We start from the raw sequence: 21,681 nt of genomic DNA, 5'->3' as shown, positions 1-21,681 counted from the left end.
TTCTTACAGCTGTTATGTGAATCTACAATTACCTCATTAAAAAGCTTAATTTTTTAAAAGTTGGAAAGGATTCGAATAGACATTTGTCCAAAGAAGGTATACACATGGCTAATAAGTATATGAAAAGATGCTCAACATCATGAATCATTAGGGAAATGCAAATCAAAACCATGGTGAGGGGGCCGGCCTGGTGGCGCAGTGGTTAAGTGCGCACGTTCTGCTTCGGTGGCCCAGGGTTTGCCGGTTCGGATCCCAGCTGCAGACATGGCACCACTTGGCAAGCCGTGCTGTGGCAGGCGTCCCACATATAAAGCAGAGGAAGGTGGGCACGCATGTTAGTTCAGGGCCAGTCTTCCTCAGCAAAAAGAGGAGGATTGGCAGCAGATGTTAGCTCAGGGCTAATCTTCCTCAAAAAACAAACAAAACACAGTGAGACAGGATAACTATAAGCAAAAGCCAGACAATAGCAAGTATTGGGGAGGTTGCAGAGAAATTGGAACCCTTAATACATTGCTAGTGGGAAAATGGTGCAGTCACTTTTGAAAACAGTTTGGCAGTTCTTCAAAATCACAAACAAAGTTACCGTAAGACCCCATAATTCTAATCCTAGGTATATACCCAGGAGAAATGAAAATACGCATTCACCAAAAAATATTTTTCCGCAATAAAAAGGAATGACTGATACGTGCCGCAACTTGGATGAATCTTGAAAACATTCTAAGTGAAAGAAGCCAGTCACAAAAGACCACATATTACATTTACATTTATTACCTTTACCATTACATTTATATGAAATATCCGGAATAGGCAAATCTAAAGAAACAAAATAGATTAGTGGTTGCCTGGGGGCAACTTGTGTGACTGGTAATGGATAAAGGATTTCTTTTGGGGAGAATGGAAATGTCTAAAATTATATTGTGGTAACGGTTGCACAAACCTGTGAACTTAGTAAAGAACACTGACTTTTACCCTTTAAATGGGTCAATAGTATGCTAGGTGAATTATATCTCAAAAAAGCTAAAAAGAAAGAATCCAGCTTGAATCCAAGCTCTCTCTCTTTCACAGTCTTTTTAAAAAACTTTTTACTTGGAAAAAATTTGGGGGCTGGCCTGGTGGCGCAGTGGTTAAGTTGGCACGTTCCACTTCGGCAGCCTGGATTCGGGGATCCCAGCGGACATGGCACCACTTGGCAAGCCATGCTGTGGCAGGCATCCCACGTTAAAGCAGAGGAAGATGGGCACAGATGTTAGCTCAGGGATGGTCTTCCTCAGCAAACAGAGGAGGATTGGCAGCAGGTGTTGGCTCAGGGCTAATCTTCCTCAAAAAAAAAAAAAATTTCAAGCTTACAGAAAGTTGCAAGATTACCAATTACTGACATATTGCCTTTTTTTAAGGTCAAATTTAATCAGCTTTGGGCTGATGCATTGGCTTTTTTTGTAAGCCTGAGTTTCAGATTGTGTTGCTTACTCTACTCCAGTGGTTCTCAGTTGGGGCATTTGACAATCTTTGGAGACATTTGGGGGGCAGCTGCTACTGGCATCTAGTGAGTAGAGGCCAGGGATGCTGCTAAACATCCTACAATGCACAGGGCAGCACTCCTAACAAAAACTTATCTGGACCAAAATGTTAATAGTGCCAAGATCGAGAAATTTGCTGTACTCTATTAGTGTATTTATCAAAAAGAGAAATATTATGGTCTGATTAAACAGAGTGAGGATTTTACTCTCAGATTAGAGTTTTGGAGCATGGACTTGTGTATCTCTTATGGTTTATGTATTAGTTGGTCTTTCGGTTGATTCTTCTAGCCTAAACATTTGCCTGTTGCCTGAGAGGGAAAGAGCCAGACATAAAGCATCTGAGCAGAACTATAAACTAATGGACACTTAAGTATTTGGAAAAGATGATAGGGCAGCAGCTGAGAAGTCAGGTGGTAGCATAACACAGCCCAGGGCGGGACAGTAGAGCCTGTGGCTTAGGAGATCTGGTCCTAGTTTGAGGCAGCCCCGTCATGGCCCTGGGATAAACCATAACCATAGGACTTAAAGGACCCAAGAGGTCGTTTCACACATGACATCTTGCTGCTGTGTTTCCCTCATGAAATGGCAGGCACTGTGGCCATTTCTGGAGTCTGAATGGTTGTGGGAGTGACTACATGCTAGAATATCTCTATATGCGACTAACCAAAGCTTTTCAGTGGATATGCCCCTCCCAGTTCCACATGATGGGCCTGTTCAGGGTGTCTGTGGCCTTCAGAAAAGATTGGGGCCACAAGGGCAATCTTGGCTCCTCTATAAGGCCTTTGCATAGGAAGTTGAAGTTCACCTGCCATTAGATAGATATGTGCCATGACAGGCTTTGGGTGGGTGCGTGAGAGGGTGCGGTCATGAACCCATGAATCCTTTATTTCTACATATTCCCAAAATGTCTGAGAAGAGTATGCTGCTCAGAGAGGGCACTTGACAATTTTCAGTAAATATTTGAGTCTCTAACTGTGTCCTAGGCACTGTATGAGGCACATTAGTGGACAAGAGAGATGAGGTCCCTACCCTCAGGTGGCATATATTAACAAGAGTACCTTAATATATATTTATTCATAAGCTGATTTTTCTCTCTGAGACACTGACTTTATCATATCTTTGTAGTTATCATGAGAAAGATTTCGAGCTGAATAATGCTTGCCCATGGGAGCAACAGAGGAGCCATCTCTTGAGTTTTCTAAAAGGGTTAACAGCCATCAGCTGGAGTCTTAGACTACTGGAAAATTCTTCTTAAGAGTTTATTTAAATAGATAAGCCACTAAAAGCTCAGTAATTGAAGAACAAAATAGTGAAATGGCAAATATGGGTGTATCAATTGAACCTAAAACTTTAAAGACATCATATGGGAAAGTCAAATGATGACTTTCTAAAAGAAGGTTGTTGCATTTGAGTATTAGAAGCTAAGAGCATTCTTTAAAGCAAAATGTAATCATTGTGAATGATAAATACTAATTTGGCCACATCTATTTTTCTGCTCCTTTTAACTAGTTTTGGTTCTGTTTTCCATTTTGTTGTTCTGTTTTATATATGAAAGTATTTTAATTTCTTCAAAGAAATTTTTTGGAGTAGGGTGGGGTATAAATAAATACTTTTTGAAAAATCAGACCAGAGTGTGGACAATAGATGTCCCCTGTCCCCTGGGGTGAAGGTCAGGAAGGGCAGGGGTGGACAAAGTTATGCCAGGAAGGACAGAAAGTCCCCTGATAGCATTCTGCCTTTATGAGGTCCTGAGTACAGTGTTCTGTGTTATTCCAGACAAAACTGACCTTTGTCTAAAGGCTTACTTTTTTTTTCAGATGTACATCATAATATATTTTGAATTCTGTGTAGATTACATCACGTTCACCAGCCAAAAACTAATTATAGTCCATCCCCTCACATGTGAGCCTAATCACCCCTTTTGTCCTCGCCCCTCTTCCCCCATGGTAACCACCAATCCATTCTCCATTGCTATGTGTTTGTTTGTTGTTTTTATCTTCTACTTATGAATGATATCATATGGTATTTGACTTTCTCCCTCTGACTTATTTCACTCAGCATAATACCCTCAAGGTCCATCCTTGTTGTCACAAATGGCCAGATTTCATCGTTTCGTATGACGGAGTAGTATTCCATTGTGTGTAAATATCACATCTTCCTTATCCATTCGTCCCTTGAGGGGCACCTAGGTTGCTTCCAAGTCTTGGCTATTGTGTATAATTAAAGAGTTACTTTTTTGAAAGCCAAATATTTTCAATACATCAAGGCCCTCTATTCCTTAGATAACTGAGATCCAATAACTGTACAGTAACATGGTTTCATCCATATTCACAACTGTCGGTGAGTGGAACTTGATGCCCTAGGCTTGATACAATAGACAGAAGTTGAGGAAAATGAGAGAATTGAACTCAGATGATAATCTAAGAATCTTCTTTAACAGAATCCACTAGAAAGGGATAGGGTGCTCTCTCAGGTTAAAAATCAGTTCCATTTTGCCACAAGTGGGCTTTTGTTAGCTTTGTCCTATTTCTTTGCAAAACAGGCAGAATCTGAATCCATTTTTGGAGACCCAGAGAGTAAATGCCATTCCTTTTACCTGGAGCTTCAAACAGCCTACTTTGAGCCTCTGCTGGATCCAGACAGTGATTTCCTTCCCTAACCCTTCCACAGAGTTGTTGGATCTTTTTCTCTCTGAGCTCCATAGAGATGTCCCTGACACAAGTTCTTGTTGGGGTCTCGGGGTTTATCATCCAACTCACATTGTTACCGGTGTAGGGACCTGAAGTTGGCCACCCCAAGATATGTCTCTTTGGCATCAGGATTATTTGAGGCTGATTGCTTTTGATAAACTGGGACAGGGAAGGAGGCTCTGAGGAATGGAACTTGCCCTTCCTTAGGACACATTTACATTTGTAAGGTAAATCTCTATCTATAAAAGGTGCCTCCCTCTCTGTACCAGGAAGAAGAAAGGAGATGACCTTGTCTCTAGAAACTCTTAATCAATACCAAAGGCAAGGACTTAAATCTGCATTTTATTGTGCTTCTCTGGTAACCTCCTGTAACTGACTTCCCTCCCCCTCCCAACATTGGCATTTCTTTAAGGATTAAGCATCTTTCCTTAGGCTAGGAACTGATTGCTGCGCTCACCTGTGACCACCCAGCTCCAGACATAGACTTGCCTCCTGCTACGCCCTCGGAGATAGCAGACCACTACCTGCTGTGTCCATCGAGCGCTGTGCCGACAGGGCAATCTTGTGACTATTGTGGGAGGGACATTTCAATCACGTGTGAAACACCCTGTTTGGGGGTATAGAACCACTCTGTGCACCCCACTTCTTCGGTGCCCTTTCTTCCTTCGGGAAGAAAGGCCCCAGGCCGTGGTTCCTCATAAAGCTCTGTTTAATTTTCTCTTGCTATTCTGTCTCATGTGAATTTAATTCGTTCTCCAGCCAGACGAACCCACATTTGGGAAGAGGAAATGTCTTCCTCCCGTACACCAGTCAGCGCGCAGGGCTCATAGGGCTGCCTTTGGAGGAACTGCCATCCTCTCATGCTCTAGTCTGGCCTCTCCAGTCCCTCGCATACAGGAGCTTGGTCTCCTCCACGCTCAAATAGCTTAACTTGGAGTCAGGCATCCAGGAAACATTAGCTAGTTAGCATTGGCTGAGTTTTTTTTACAAATGTTTATGGCTTTCCAAAAGAAAGTATGTACACATCTATCAGAATGGCTAAAACAAAAATAGTGATAAACCAAATGCTAGTAAGGATGCAGAGAAACTGAATCACTCAGACATTGCTGGTGAGAATTTAAAATGATACAGCCACCCTGGAAAACAGTTTGGCAGTTTCTTACAGACCCAAACACGCTTACCATATTGATGCGGGGTCGGTGAGCCAAGGAGTGGAAAGAAAGATTTCTTAGACTCTTAAGATCTGGCAGTAGTGCTCTTTTATTTAGAGAATAGTATGGAATAGCATGGGGACAGGACCCATGGGCAGTCAGAGCTTCTGCTGCCCCAAGTTGAGGGTTAGAGCTAAATTTAAGGCATAGGTATGTGAGTTATCTCTTTACAAGACAAAGGAAAGAATATGTAAAAAAGTTAAAATGGTGTCAGTGCCAGTAGGGTCCGGCCATTGGGCAGTCCCACAACTTTTAGATAAGAATCAAACTGGATTGAGTAAATGGCAGAAGTCACTGCTTAAATATTATCTTCAGCTAAAGACAAAGGAGGATTTTGGGGTGGGGAGGTCAGTTACATGAGGTTGCCGGACAGTAAACAACTTAAGTCCTTGCCTTCCCCGTTAAGAGTTTCCAGAGATAAGGCCATCTCCTTCTTCCTGGCACAGAGAGGAGGCATCTTTACAGATAGAGGTTTCCCTTAGAAATGTAAATGTTTCCCAACAGAGGGGCAAGCAAATTCCACTCCTCGGAGCCTGGTTCTCATCTGCAGTTTTAAAATTAACCAGCCTAAAAATCCTCATCAATATGACCCAGCAATTGTACTCCTTGGATTTTTATCCTAGAGTAATCAAAACCTATGCTGACACAAAAACCTGTACTCGAATGCTTATAGCAGTTTTATTCTTAATAGCCAAAAAGCTGAAATAACCCAGATGTCCTTCAACAGGTGAATGGATAAAGAAACTTTGGTACTTCTATATCATAGAACACTATGCAGTGATAAAAAGAAATGAGCTATTGATACACAGAAACAACTTGGATAGATCTCAAGGAATTATGCTGAGTCAAAAGAAAAAAAAGCCCATCCAAAAAGATAAACACTGTTTGATTCAGTTTATATAACATTCTTAAAATAACAAAATTTAGAAATGGAGAACAGATTAGTGGTTGCCAGGGATTAGGGATGTAGGGAGAAGGAGCAGGATGGAGATGGGTGTGATTATAAAAAGCAACAAGAGAGATCCTTGTGGTTTATGTAACTGTTCTGTATCTTGACTGTGGTGATGGATACACAAACCTAATCATGTGATTAAACTGTATAAACACACACACACACACAAATGAGTACAAGTCAAACTAAAGAAATCTGAATAAGACTGGTGGATTTTATTAATGTCAATATTCTGGTTGTAATACTGTTTTGCAAGCTGTTACTATTGGGGGAACTGGGTAAACAGTAAGTGGATCTCTCTGTATTCTTTCTTACAACTGCATGTGAATCTACAATTAATTAAAATTTCAACAGCCATTGATGATAAAAACTCAGCAAACTGGAAAGAAAGGGGAACTTCTTCAGTTTGACAAAGAGCACCTATAAAAAGACCTAAAGCTAACATCATACTTAATAGTGAGAAACTGGATGCTTTCCCCCTATGGTTAGGAACAAGGCTAGGATGTCCTCTCTCACCACACCATTCAGCATTGTACTGAAATTCCTAGCTAGTGCATTAAGACAAGAAAAGGAAATAAAAGGTATACAGATTAGAAAGGAAGAAATACAACTCTATTCACAGATTACGTGAAAATCCCAAAGAACCAACAAAAAAACCCTCATGGAACTAATAATTGACTATAGCAAAGTTGCAGGATACAAGGTTAATATACAAAAGTCAATTGCTTTCTTATATACTAGCAATGAACTATTGGGATTTGAAATTTCAAAAAGCAATTCCATTTACAATAGCACCCAATAAATGAAATACTTAGGTATAAGGCTACCAAAATATGTGCAAGACCTATATGGAGAAAATTAGAAAACACTGAAGAAAAGAAATAAAAAAAGATCTAAATAAATCATGATATATTTCATGTTCATGGATTGGAAGACTCAATATTGTTAAGATGTCAGTTCTTCCCACCTTCATCTGTAGATTCACTATAATCAAATCAAAATGTCAGCAAACTATTTTGTAGATAACAAACTGATTCTAAAGTTTATACATAAGGCAAAGGACTTAGAATAGCCAAGACAATTACTGAAGAAGAAAAACAAAGTTGGAAGACTCACGCTACCCAATTTTAAGACGTACTATAAGGCTTCAATAATCAAGGCAACATAGTAGTGATGAAAGAATAGACACGAGGATCAATGACAGAATAGAGAGCCCTGAAATAGACCCACACAAATATCACCAACTGATCTTTGGCAAAGGGGCAAAGGTGATTCAGTGGAGAAAGGAAAGTCTTTTCAATAAATAGTAATTGAACAAATGGTGATGGATGTACGTATGCAAAAAAATGAACCTAGTCACGGACCTTACACCTTACATAAAAAGTAACTCAAAGTGTATCATAGAGCTAAATGTAAAATGCAAAACTATAAAACTTCTTGAAGAAAACATGGGAGAAAGTCTGCATGGGAATGAGTCTTTAAATAGCACCAATAGCATGTCCCCGGAAAGGAAAATTATTAAGTTTGACTTTATATACAACAATAAGTATGTAAAACTCAACAATAAGCAAATAACCCAATTTAAAAATGAACAAAACATCTGAACAGATACCTCACCAAAGAAGATCTACAAATAGTAAATAAGCATATGAAAAGATACTCAACATCATTTGTCATTAGAGAATAGCAAATTACATCAACAATGTGATACCACTACGTACCTATTAGAATGGCTTAAAAAAAACCCAAAACTGAATGCCAACTGCTGGGAAGGATAAGGAGCAACAGGAACTCTCACACATTGCTGCTGGAAATCCAAAGTGGTAGAGCCACTTTGGAAAACAATTTAATAGTTTCTTAGAAAACTAAACATAGTCTTACCATATGATCCAGCAATCATGCTCCTGATTTGAAAACTGATGTCTCAACTGATTCAAAAACTATCGCCACACAAAAACCTGCATGTGAATGTTTATAACAGCTTGATTCATAATCGCCAAAAACTGGAAGCAACCAAAATGTCCTTCAGTAGGTGAATGAGTAAACAAACTGGTACATCCATACAGTGGAATATTATATAGCAATAAAAAGAAACGAGCTGTTGAAGACATGGATGAATCTTAAATGCATACTGCTAAGTGAAAGAAGCCAGTCTGAAAAAAAAAACATACTTTATAAGTCCAATTATATGACATTCTGGAAAAGGCAGAACTATAGAGATGGTAAACAGATCAGTGGCTGCCAGGGGTTTAGGCTGGGGGAGGCTTGAAAAGATAAAACTTGGGCAGTGAAACTATTCTGTATGATATTGTAATGGTGAATACAAGACATTAGCATTTTTCAAAACCCATTGAACTTTGCATCACAAAGAATAAATCTTGACGTATGCAAATTTAAAAAAATTGTTTAGGAGGTTGGAGCTCCCACGATGGAACACAGAATGTGACCAAAGAACATAAATATATTTCAAATGTAAATATATGAAACAATCTCACTGAAGCGGGTAGGGAAATAAGGCGCTGACCTAAGTAACTTTGGAAATGATAGGAATCTATAAGACTAAAAGGAATTGTATATAGGTACTATTTCCTATGGGGGTATGGGCTAGCAATTCTGAAACCACTACACATGTACACTGGAATTGAAGAATTAAATAAATGAATGATGGGTGATGGGAACCAGGTTGTTGTTGTTGGAGGTTACGGATAAGCAAGGAGAAGAAGTTAGAATAATCCGTGTTGTAATGGATTTGATTTGGAAATATCAGTATGAACTCATGTTTAAATTAATACAGGTACAAGTGGTTACAGATAGAAACAATTATAGATATGTGTGTATATATATATGGGTTAGTTTACATACCTATATTTGCTCTGTCAACTGAGAGGGCCTAAAAGAAATGATACCCCAGTAGCAATGAACACATCTAGAGTCCACATCTTGGTTTCTAGTACTATTCTCCAATAAAAGGAACCAGGGCTCCTTGGAGAAAAGGCTGATTCTAGGAATGGGATAGGAAAGATACAATTTGAGCCTAGAGCATCTTGTATTGCCAGGAAGTAAAAAAATGCTCAAAACAAAAATCGAAAACCCCACAATGATGGTCATATGTCAAAGTGATATAGAAGCCAACTGAAAGAGTTCCTAATGGCCAAAGGTGGAACAATTTGAGCAAGAAAATGAATAAAGTAGTATTGTATTGTAACTTTAAGTGTAAAATATTCAGGAGTCCATACTGATAGAAGTAAATGATTGAATAAATAAATAAATGGGGGAGATTAGATATACCTCCCATGCAGAAGAATTGCAAATAATCAAGGTAAATATTCTACCCTTAAGAGGGTGGAACGTAATTCCCCACTGTTTAAATGTGGTCTGTGGGGGCCGGCCCGGTGGCTCAGCCGTTAAGTGCACACGTTCTGCTTCTCGGCAGCCTGGGGTTTGCTGGTTCGGAGCCCAGGTGCGAACATGGCACCACTCGGCACACCATGCTGTGGTAGGCATCCCATGTATAAAGTAGAGGAAGACAAGCATGGATGTTAGGTCAGGGCCAGTCTTCCTCAGCAAAAAGAGGAGGATTGGCATTAGTTATCTCAGGGCTAATCTTGCTCAATAAATAAATAAATAAATAATGTGGTCTGTGTGTAGTGACCTTTTTCCAAAGAGTACAGTATGGAAAGAGAGAAAAAAAAGAGTAACTTTACAGTAGAGAAACCTGACAAACACTAACCCAGCCAGGTGATCAAGGGTAACATCAGCAGTGATAAGTCATATTGATAGTGTGCTCCCTTCATACAATGTGATGAAAATGGCACTTTACCTCTGTGCTCTGTGTTCTTCCTCCAAAAAACACATTACCCCTGTCTAACCATGTGAAAAACATCAGACACATCACAGTTGAAAGACATTCTATAAAATATAAGACCAGGACTTCTCAAAACTCTCAAGGATCATCAAAAAACAAGGGAAGTCTGAGAAACAGTCACAGCTGAAAGGAGCCTAAGGAGATATAACCACAAAACATAATATGGTATTCTGGATGAGATCCTGATGGAGAAAAAGGACATTAGAGGAAAAGTGAGGAAATCTCAAATATGGACTTTAGTTAATAAGAGTGTTTCCATTAATCTTAATAAGACTGGTCCATTACTTGTGACAAATGTACCATACTAATGTGAAATGCTAATGATAGGGGAAATAGGATGTGGAATATATAAGAACTCTCTGCTCTATCTTCACAATCATTCGGTAAATCTAAAACTGTTCTAAAATAAAAATTTATTTTAAGATAAAAGGAATGGACGTGTTCCCTCCGCCACCCTGAAAAGGATCCCAGTGCACCTGCGCCCATTCTGAGAGCACCATTGCATGTTTTGGCCTTTCCCTCAATTTTTCCTCTCTATTCCCACCCTCTGCAGCACTTGTGCAGAGGACTTGGTGCTGAGATTGTCTAAAGCCACTGAGAAAATGGTGGAAAATTCACTGTCATCGTTGCCAGAAAGAGCAAAGTATGGCTTTGTTCTTAAGCTCTCAGTTTGACTTCACACTGTATCTCCGGTGGGCTTCCATTCCTGAATCTTGGCTAAACTCCTTAGGCTTAACTTTTTGGCCTCAAAAATACTGGGCAGTTGCATTACCTGTCTACTTCCTATTTCTATTGTAATTGGTTACAGTAACCTGCTATGTACTCTAATTTGGAGTTAATATGATGAATACTTCTCCATTCAACTCCATTCATACAGTCACAGATAACTATGCTAAAAATAAACAGTGCAAGAAATACCAAGAGAGGCCGTCCCAGCATTAAGATATATTCCTATTGGTGAAGTAAACGAAATGTTCTTTCTTGGAGCCAAAGAACTTTACACCAAAAACTGAGTTGTATGTAGACATACTAACACTAAGCATTTATTTGTAAGTTTTTGAAATAATAATTTGGACCATAATTATTTTGACTCTCTCTCTTATTAGGACCCAATATTGAGATGTAAAAGAAAAAAGTAAGTTGAACTTCTCTTAGATTAAGTTCTATTAATATTGTAAATGTTGTTAAATATTAGTTATTAATGGACAGAATAAATAAAGGAATGAACTATTGATACACGTAACAACTTGAATGGATCTCAAGGGAATTATGCTGAGTGAAAAAAAAACAAAATCAAAAGGTTACATTTATATAACATTTTCTATAATGTGTAACAATTTACATTAAAATTTGGAAATAGTTAAGTTCGCAGGTTCTGCTTCTCAGCAGCCCGGGGTTCGCCAGTTCAGATCCTGGGTGCAGACACGGCACCACTTGGCAAAAGCCATGCTGTGGTAGGTGTCCCGCATATAAAGTAGAGGAAGATGGGAATGGATGTTAGCTCAGGGCCAGTCTTCCTCAGCAAAAAGAGGAGGATTGGCAGTAGTTAGCTCAGGGCTAATCTTCCTCAAAGAAAAAAAAAATTTGGAAATAAAATTATAGAGATGAACGGATTAGTGGCTGCTAGGGGTTAGGGACGGAGGGAGAGAGAGGGCATGAGTACAAACAAGGAGCAGGAAGGATACTTGTGATGATGAAACATTCTATATATTGTCGGTGGTGGTGGTTTCACAAAAATACAAGTGATAAAATTGCATAGAACTAAGTGCACACACATGAGTGCATGTAAAACTGGTGAAATTGGAATAAGCTTTGTGGGTTGTACCAGTGTCATTCCTAGTTGTGATATGGGACTACAATTATGCAAGATGTTACCAATGGGGGAAATGAGTAAAGGGTAAGTGGAATTTGTCATTACATTTTTAAAGGCATTAGCTATTGCTTCTACTCATTCTTTTTTTAATTGATATATAATTCATATACCATAAAATCAACCTTTAAACCATACAATTCAGTGGTTTTTAGTATATTCAACTATCACCACTAATTCCAGAACACTTTCATCCCCCCAAAAGAAACCCCATATGAATTAGTAGTCACTCTCCATTCTCACCTCCCCCACCCTCTAGAAATTACTAATCTTCTTTGTGTCTCTGTGGATTTGCCTTTTCTTGATATTTTATATAAATGGAATCATACAATATGTATTCTTTTGTGCCTGGCTTCTTTCACCTTTAAGATTCATCCATATTATAGCATGTATCAGTACTTCATTCCTTTCCATGGTTGAATAATATTCCATTATATAGATATGCCACATTTTGTTTATTCATGCATTAACTGATGGACATCTAAATTGTTTTCACTTTTTGATTATTGCGAATAATGCTGATATGAACATTTATGTACAAGCTTTCTTTGAACACGTGTTGTCAATTTTCTTGAGTATATACCTACGAGTAGAATTTTTGGGTCAAGTTGTAACTCCGTTTGACTTTTTGAAGGACTGACATAGTTTTCCAAGATGCTGTACCATTTTACATTCCCACCATCAGTGTACAAAAGTTCCACTTTCTCCACATCGTCACTAACACATGTGATCGTCCGTCTTTTTGATTATAGCCATCCAGGTGGGTGTGAAGTGATATCTCATTGTGGTTTTGATTTTCTATTTCTTATTTACTCAGTTTCACTAGCTTTTGTCTTTCTAGGAATGTTTATTTTATCTTTGTTATCTAATTTGTTGGCATGCAATTGTTCTTAGTTTTCCTTTATAGTCCTTTTTATTTTTGTAAGGTTGATAGTCATATTCTCTCTTTCATTGCTGATTTTTAGTCATTTGAGTCTTGTCACCTTTTATCTTCACCAGTCTAGCTTTAGGTTTGTCAATTTTGTTGATATTTTCACAAACCAACTTTGGGTTTTATTAATTTCCTCCATGTTTTTCTATTCTGTATTTCATGTATTTCCTCTCTAATCTTTTTAGCCCCCTTCCTTCCACTTGCTTCAGATTTAGTTTGCTCTTCCTTTTCCGGTTACTTCAGGTGAAAAGTTAGGTTATTGATTTAAGATTTTTTCTTTTTTTTTAAATATAGGTATTTATAGCTTCTCTGTATATATATTTTTTGCAACTTCATGTGAATCTATAATTATTTCAAAATAAAAACTTAAGAAAAAAGTATGTACTTATGCTCTGCCAGAGGAGCTGTGTATAGTGATGACTCAGCCATTGTATCTACCAAGGAGCTTAGTCTAGTGAAAAAAGATACAAATAGAGTGATTCAGAAGATGAAGAGATGGCCGCCTGCTGCAGAGATGAGAGAAAACACTGAAAGGTATCCAGGAAAACCATGAAGGCACAATTAAGGGCTTATATGAGTCGAAGAGTGATGCTTTCATCATGGGAATTCCATACTCAGAGGCCAGTCCCTAAGGAGGTGTCACTTATTTCTCCTCAGATCTTCAGGGACCACAGCTGAAGCCATTTGGGACAAGGATGGAACCACGCTCTGATTGAGGCTAATGTTTCCAGATGAAGACTTCTCTGCAGCTCAGACTGCTCAAAGATACCCCCATCTCCTACCAAGTTACTCAAAATTTTCTAAATGTGCAGATTGACTTCCTTTATAAATGATAGCAAGAATAATGTTTAAACAGGAAGAGAAGGCTAGACAATTTCCTGGAGTTGCTAATATTCAAAACATTTCTTTTAACTTTAATTTTGAAGTAATTCCACTCACCAAAAAAATTGCAAAAATAGTACAAAGAATTCCCATATACCCTTCACCCAACTTTCCAAGCTCTCCCAAACATTAACAACTTGCATTGGGTTGCTAATAATTTTTTAATATTTACTCTTTAACTTTTTTTTTGACTAGGTAACACACTCTTTTGGCTTATAAAGCAAAACAATGTAAAGAGAGACACAGGTGAAAATTCTTGTTCTCACCTCTGCCCTTGCTACCCCATCACTCTCACCTCTCCTAAATACTCACGAGTGACCATCTGTATTTTTTTTTATGCAAACACAAAGAAAATATTTTCATACCTTCCCTTCTCTTCCTACCCCCCAAAAAGCTAGCATTCTATCCATACTGTTCTGGGTCTTGCATTTATCATTTAACAATATAGCTTAGAAAGATTTCCAAATCAGAACATAGTAATGCTTTTTTTAAAAAAAAAAAAAAAAAAAGGACTTCAGTATTTACCCCATTAGTATTTATCCCATCTTAGCCCCACTGCCCTCCAGCATTGGCTCAGACTTTGCTCATGCTCCGTCTTTCCTGTCTAACCTCAATTGTTTGAAACCCAAATCCACCAAGCATAGTTCATTCTCTGTGCTGAAAAACTCAGGGCTTTTACAGACCCTGGGCAGTATGACACCAACACATACTAACTCCCAAGGGAATCTCTATTCCAGACCAGGCCACCAACCCCTGTGCCATCGGGACCACAGGGACACATTCAGAAGTGACAGCAACAGGGTGATTGCCTTAGTATGAGCAACCCCCCAAAGAGATCTCTCTGGGCCAAGAAGAAGAACTGATCTGGAACAAGGCCTTGTTGCCAAGCAACCCCGAAGGGGATGAAATTAATGCAATCTGTTTTTCATGTAACTGCATCTCAAATGAAAGCTGAGTCCAGAGTTAATTCTATGCAAAATTAATAATTACCACATGATTCTTTCTTTTAAATGGCTGTTGCCAAAAGACTGAGGACTAAAGAAACCAGTATATCTTTTTTTAAAGGGATGAGGGAGAGGAAAAAAAAAGAGAACAAATAAATTCAGATGCTGTGTTTTTCCATTTGAGTCTTAGGCAGGAGATCAGACATTTCTATCTTAGACTGCTGTTGCATCTGCCTGGTGTGAAACCTGCTTTAAAAGCAGATCCCAAGTAGACAAGATAATATGCACCAAATTGCTGAGGAAAGATATTTCTCTTAGAGGTGAGAGAAAGCTTCAGATCATTCAAGACCATTTTAATTTCCTTTTTAGGAAATTTGAAATGTACTTTTCTCCATTAGTATGTTCAGAGAGAGAAAATTGTCATAAAAATAAAAATAGCCCTACTGCTTCCACCCACTTTCCCTAACCCCACACTAAAGGCTGAAAGAGGAGTGCAGCTTGATATGCTCAGTAACCCTTGCTTTTGAGAGCTTATCAAAATTAAAAAGGCATAAGTGACATAGAAAAGAAGATTCCACCCCCACTCTGCTTCTGCTGCATTAATTTGGGTAAATTAACTGTGTAGTTAGGGCAGAGTAATGGCCTTCTCACCAAGAGAACCCTTTTGATTATTATTTTGTGGTTGTCCAGTAAAACACAACTCAAAACAAAGCAATTGTAGCCAAAGAAACTAATTTTATCTAAGAAGGAAAACTTCCTTGCTTAACAAAAGCTTGGACCCAGACTTCTTGCTGGAGAAGGTAGCTATCCAGTTAAATGTCTTACTCACTTAGGGTTTATGTGGTGTATTTACTGACCTTGAGGCAGGACAATCCTTTTCTTTCCTTCTGTCACTCCACCACCCTCATCTCATACTGGGCCAGTCTGAGCAAACATCTTCCCAGCCAATTTGTCTCTGTGAAGCAATGAGTGTTTGCTGATAGAATTGAACAGAATGTACTCATACATAAGGAAAACCAGAGAGCAAAAAGTGCACACTTGATTTTTGGAACCTCTATCAGTCAGGGTCTCAGCAGGAAACATGGTACATTCAAATTGGATGCTTTGAGGAGCGTTTAATAAAGGCATTATTTACAAAGGTTGGTGGGGAAATGCAAAGGATTGGTGTTACCTTGGGCTGGTAACATTGAGTTGGGAGTCATTACCACGTCTAGGCCTGAAAAAGTGAGAGAATTGAGAGATAGTGGGGTGGTATGAAGAGGGCCGCCTTATAAGAATGTATCCTTCATGGGGGTATCAATACCCTGTTATCACTTGCCTCCTTCCCTCTGATCTCTGGCTAGGGTTCCCCATTTGGCTGAACCTCTAGAAGTCAGAAGACAACTCTGTTGTCAAGTTGAATGTAGTAACTATAGGTCAGCCTCCCAGGGCATGGAGCAGTGGGGAGACATATCATGATACACAGAAGATAGCCAATGCTAAACCTCAGCTAATCGTTCTGGTTCCCAGTCTATTCAATCGTTCATTCTGCCAGCACTTATTGATCACCAACCTTGTGCAGGCATTGATCTAGGAGATACAGCAGTAAACATTAGGCAACCCTCATGGAGCTTACAATCCCTGTGGCTGTGTCAGGCCTGGGCAAGCTTCAAACTACATCTAGACTAAAGATTTAAGAACACAAGCCCAGGGGCCACCTAGTGGCACAGCGGTGAAGTGCGCACGTTCCGTTTCGACGGCCTGGGGTTCGCCGGTTCGGATGCCGGGTGCAGACATGGCACCGCTTGGCACACCATTCTGTGGTAGGCATCCCACATAGAAAGTAGAGGAAGGTGGGCACGGATGTTAGTTCAGGGCCAGCCTTCCTCAGCAAAAAGAGGAGGATTAGCAGCAGTTAGATCAGGGCTAATCTTCCTCAAAAAGATAACATTTAAAAAAAAAAAGAACACAAGCCCTCCAACTCCTACCATGATTATCGCATAACTTCTCTGCTTCCTCTTCCCTCTTGGTCAGGAATAGTGATTCTCTTGTTACCATAACAGTGCTGGTAATGAGGGGAATGTATGTGTAGGTATATGTATTAAGGGGTGGGTTTTGAAAGGATACATATACAGAGGAGCCCAGAAAAAGGAAACCAGCTGGGCCTCAGCAAAGGCAGAGACAGTGGTGAAGCCAGGTCATAGGAGCTTCTCTCCAGAGCATGGCCTTTAAGGACCCAGCTCCTACCCATGCATATGCCCTCTTCCTCCTCCACATGCAACCAGCTTCTAGTTCCCATTCCCATAGATTTGGCCCTGCTTATCTTTCCATGCAAGCCCACTTGAGGGCACTGCCTAGCCTGTGGGGGGTGGCCCTTGGGCTGGCTCCCTGCTCCTGGCCCAGTCAGTGGCCATTCCTGGATATAGAACAACTTGATGTTATCTCTCTGAGCAGGGACTCTAGTGGGCAGGTTCCCCCTCCATAGGAGACATCGGGTGTGGCAGAGCCCATAGCTTACGTGCCCAGGGCCCTCTACTACTAGATGATAAACTCCTAGAGGTCTGGGACCTGGGTCTCACATTGGTTTTCCCGTAGTACATGGTATTGTTTCTTTTAAGTCAGCCACTCAGTCCGTATGTACTGAAGTGGAGTAGGAAAAATAAACACTGTTACAATTAGATATCTCAACCACATCCATTCCTGGGGATCTTTTCAAGCATAAAGACATTTGACATTTGTTGAGAAGGACTTTTTTGATCCACATGCAGAGAAGCCAACCTGCTTTGGGCTGACAAAGAGACACACTGGCAAAGCATGCATCCTGTTGGGGACAATGGCTCCTTTTTTCCTGAAATGCCTCCCAGCTGTGTGTGGCCAGGCCAGGGCTAGGCTCAGTTCCTTGCACCAAGGAATCTCTCACAGTAGCAGAAGAGCAAGTGAGGCACTGCTTTCCTGCTATTGTAACCCTCTTATTCCATTTCAGTGACATGAGCTTGTTGACGTTGTACAGAGAGACTGACACCATCTATTCTTCCCAGAGCAAAGCTGGCCTTTCTGATGGTGAGCATAGGGCTCACTGCTGTGTATCATAGAGATGTTTTCTTCCTGGGTGGATCTAAAGGATAGAATTCCTTTGGCTGAAAATCGAGGGTATGAGCCACAGTAAAAGTTACTGGCAGAAATGACTTTAGGCTCTCCTACACTTGAGGCCTAGAACCTCTGCGGCAGAAAGCAGCTGTTTCCCTTGCAAGCACAGCTGGCACTTTCTACATAGCACAGCTTTCCAAACCAAATTCTCAAGTCTTTGGGAGACTCATTCTTCCGGAGACTCAGCTGGACAGCAACTTGAAGGTTATCCATCAACAGCAGAATTTGACCCTTGGGTCAGAGGAAGGTTTTAATTAACTTCATCTGAAGTTTCCAAGGCCTTTCCAGCTGTTTTAGGATGTTGTGTTCCAAGCTGCAGAAGTTAAAACTTCCCCTTTCTGGCATCCAAAACTGAATTTTGGAAGCAGAAGAAGAAAAGCTTTTGGCTTCTGATATCACAGCACATCAGCCAGGCCTGGATCTTGCCACTAAATGGGGAGAGACCATCTCTGGAGTCTCCTTAGAGCCAGAATGGCATGTTTGACCTTAGACACATGGACTTGGCAGTCTTGGACACTCTGCTAGGGTCTGGGTCTTCTCCCAAAGCCTAGGACTTTGAGGGACAGCTAGCAAATGTAACAGCCAGCTGGGCAGTGTTGAATACCAAGAAAGGGAATATGGTAGCACTTCAGTAACACCAGGTCTGGTTTTCCTGACATCTCAGAGCAGAGGGTATCTGTTGGGACTAATGGATCTAAAAAAGTCAGGGAAAAGGGTATGGGAAGTTTTCTCCGCCTGAAAGGATGAGCTATATCTTTTCGAGAATGGACATCTGATTCTTTCATTCAAGGAAGGTTGATTGAGCCCCTTCTGCCCATCAGGCATATGTTGAATGTTGGAGGATAGAGCAACAAACAGTCACACATTTTAAGGGTAAGGAGCATGTTTTACCCTCCTTAATCTTGCTTACAACAGACACGCAGGTAATATTTCACTGAAATATTCCCCCAAAGTCAAATGGCTTCACCCATTCTCCAGTGTCCATTTTCTTTCCCTGTCCCTCCTTTAACTGATCTCCCATCTCACCAAGTCGAGAAAATGCAAGCATTTTCTTCTCTGTGCAAATTGCTTACTTGCACGGAAGTTCACCTACAAACCAAACCAAAGGAGAACAGGGGAGGGAAAGGAGAATTGGTTTCCCTTGAGCCTTGCCTAGTTTTCATCTAGCACAGCCTGATTCTAAGTGGTTGCTTGTCACACTGGCAAAAAGCCTGTTTCATCCTAACTCTTCCTCCTCAACTGCCCACTCCCTCATTAAAAAAAAATTTTTTAATGCATATTTTCTGAGTATGAAAATAATAAATATCTGAGCCAGCCCTGATGGTCTAGTGGTTAAAGTTCAGTGCTCATACCACTTCCACAGCCTGGGTTCATTTTTCAGTTGCAGAACCACAGCACCTGTCTGTCCAGTTGCCATGTTGTGGCAGCAGCTCACAGAGGAGAAGTAGCAGGACTTACAACTAGGATATGCAACCATGCACTGGGGCTTTGGGGAGAAAGAAAAAAAAAAGAGGAAGATTGGCAACAGTTGTTAGATCAGGGCAAATCTTTCCTTGCAAATCAATCAATTAATTAATTAATTAATTAATAATAGATACCATTTGGAAAAGAGGATACGCTTTTCCCCACTCCCAATACAGTTAAAAAATTATTTTCCTGGGTGAATTCTGAAGCCATGTTTGGCTCTTCCCTCCCAGGGGTTTCCAAAGGAGGCAAATGAGTAAACCTCTCCATCTCTGACCCTCTACTCCATAGCGCTTTAGCCCCAGTGCCCAAGATTTCATGCAGATGATCACAGCTGCCTAGAGGTTCATTTTGACCAGATTTTACTGATAAAATTGTCGAGGGACAGGCAGAAAGTGGGGAAAGGGGCCCAGTAGTGAGATTTTCTGTTTATAATGGAAGAGCACTGGACTGGGGCCTGAGCCCTCAGTTTGAGTCCAGGCTTTGCCAGTAACTAGCTGTTCCCTTGAGAGTCTGCCAGCCCCTCTGAGTGTCTATCATTTGTGAAATAATAGTTGATTTGATTATCTCTGAGGTTCTATAAATTGCCCCTGACCCATAGTTTAAGAATAAATGTTTGCTTAATCTGCTTCCTCTCTCCACCATGGTTCTTGCTCTGTTCAACACAAAGACCCACCAGGTTTACTGTTTCTCATTATCCAGTCCTACCACTCTTCTGTGGGGTAAAGAGCGACATGGTCTCCTTTGCACCTGTTCATGCCAGTGAGCAAACTCGGCTCACTTCTTAGTTGTTTTTGTGCTCTTTCTGTTGTCTTCCCAGCCTTTTATCCCAAATGAGGCCTCACAAAAGCAGGTTTGCCTCTCTGATCTATAGCTTTAACTGACATATTCAATTGACAAGTCTTTATTGGGCATCTATAAGGAACAAAGCACAGCTCAGTGCTGTTAAAAAGATGAAAAGGGTTTAAGACGTGTTCTCAGCCTTCTAGGAGACAAGACCATTGAGGCTGCAAACCCCTTAGCTGCTTTCTGGTCGACTACTGACCTCTGTGCAGCCAACACTGATAACCACCCTGCATGTTGGAACCTTCTCTTCTCTGGGCTGCTGCATCGCTACACCTTTCTCTTCCTCTCTTCCACTTCTTTCTGGCTTCCTTTTGCTGGATCCTCCCTCAGGCTCATTCACTACTTTTGGTCCTGGTGGCTCTATCCTAGGCCCTCTTCCTTCTCAGTCTCTTTTCATTCCCTGGACCATTTCAACCATTCCCATGATTTTAGTTACCCTCTATCTGCTGATAATTCCCCCAAAATATATATCTTCATTCAGATATATGAATATATCTGGAGCAGCACCCATGATCAAACACATTAACACATCTCTAGTGAAATATGCGATAAATAAAAACTATGACTACCTTCCCATAAGTTCTAGTCAAATTTTGCTGCCAAGTTAGGTTAAGTGCCACCCTAAGAAAAAACTTTCATTTTCCAGAGTTTTATGGACTTCAGAATTGCAGAGAAGATTATAGACCTGAATGATGAGTGGCGGCCTTTGTCAGTCCAGGAGGAAAAAAAGATAAAGAAAAGAAAACTGTTGTGTATTTCCCTTTCCTCAGAACATGAGTAGCCACAAGACTTAAGGTCTCTGTTGTTAGAATGAGAAGTGACCAGAAACTTATAAACAGTTTTCCTTGTTAAAAATATAATAATAAAAAAATAAAGTTCTACCACATCTGGCTCCCCACTACAATAGTGGCAGTATCAGATTTGAGCACTCAACCTAGAATTTCTCACTTAGCTGAAATGCTTGGGGTTTCTGTAACACATAGTCTCTGTACTTCCTGAATATACACATAAACACTCATGTTATGGCTTTAATTCTTGGGTATTTAACTAGATATATAACAATGAATAAAGTAAATTCCCTAGCTCCTTTCAGTGAGGACTATTTTCATACCCTAGCATAACACTTCCTATGAGTTGGCCCCAAAGCCAGATTACTAACAGAGCTAGAGAATGTTCATGGGGCTGCGGGGACACAGGAGCATGGAGAGGCTGGATAAAGTGTTATTTCAGTGTTTTCAGTGAGACAGAGAAAAAATTCATGCAAATATCTCTACTTCCCCCGCCCCCCTTTTTGTTTTGTAAAGCCTTTCTTTGTCCAAATCTCGATTTTGGATTAGACCCTTGTTGACTATGTCTGCTTAAGTCCTAGATAAAGGCTTATTT

At 40.2% G+C, this 21,681-nt stretch overlaps 1 protein-coding gene and 1 pseudogene across 2 annotated transcripts in view; both read left to right on the top strand.

The window, feature by feature from the left end:
- COMMD1 (copper metabolism domain containing 1) overlaps positions 1 to 21,681 on the top strand; it is a 226,118-nt gene that overhangs the window by 165,925 nt on the left and 38,512 nt on the right. The gene's annotated exons all lie outside the window — the stretch shown is intronic.
- LOC100630110 (phosphatidylinositol N-acetylglucosaminyltransferase subunit P-like) lies at positions 10,755 to 11,372 on the top strand (annotated as a pseudogene).

This window comes from Equus caballus, chromosome 15 (genome assembly GCF_041296265.1).
Source record: "Equus caballus isolate H_3958 breed thoroughbred chromosome 15, TB-T2T, whole genome shotgun sequence".
NCBI classification, from domain to species: domain Eukaryota; kingdom Metazoa; phylum Chordata; class Mammalia; order Perissodactyla; family Equidae; genus Equus; species Equus caballus.
The sequence above is the reverse complement of the archived record's forward strand: the minus strand, read 5'-3'. Positions and strand labels throughout refer to the sequence as shown.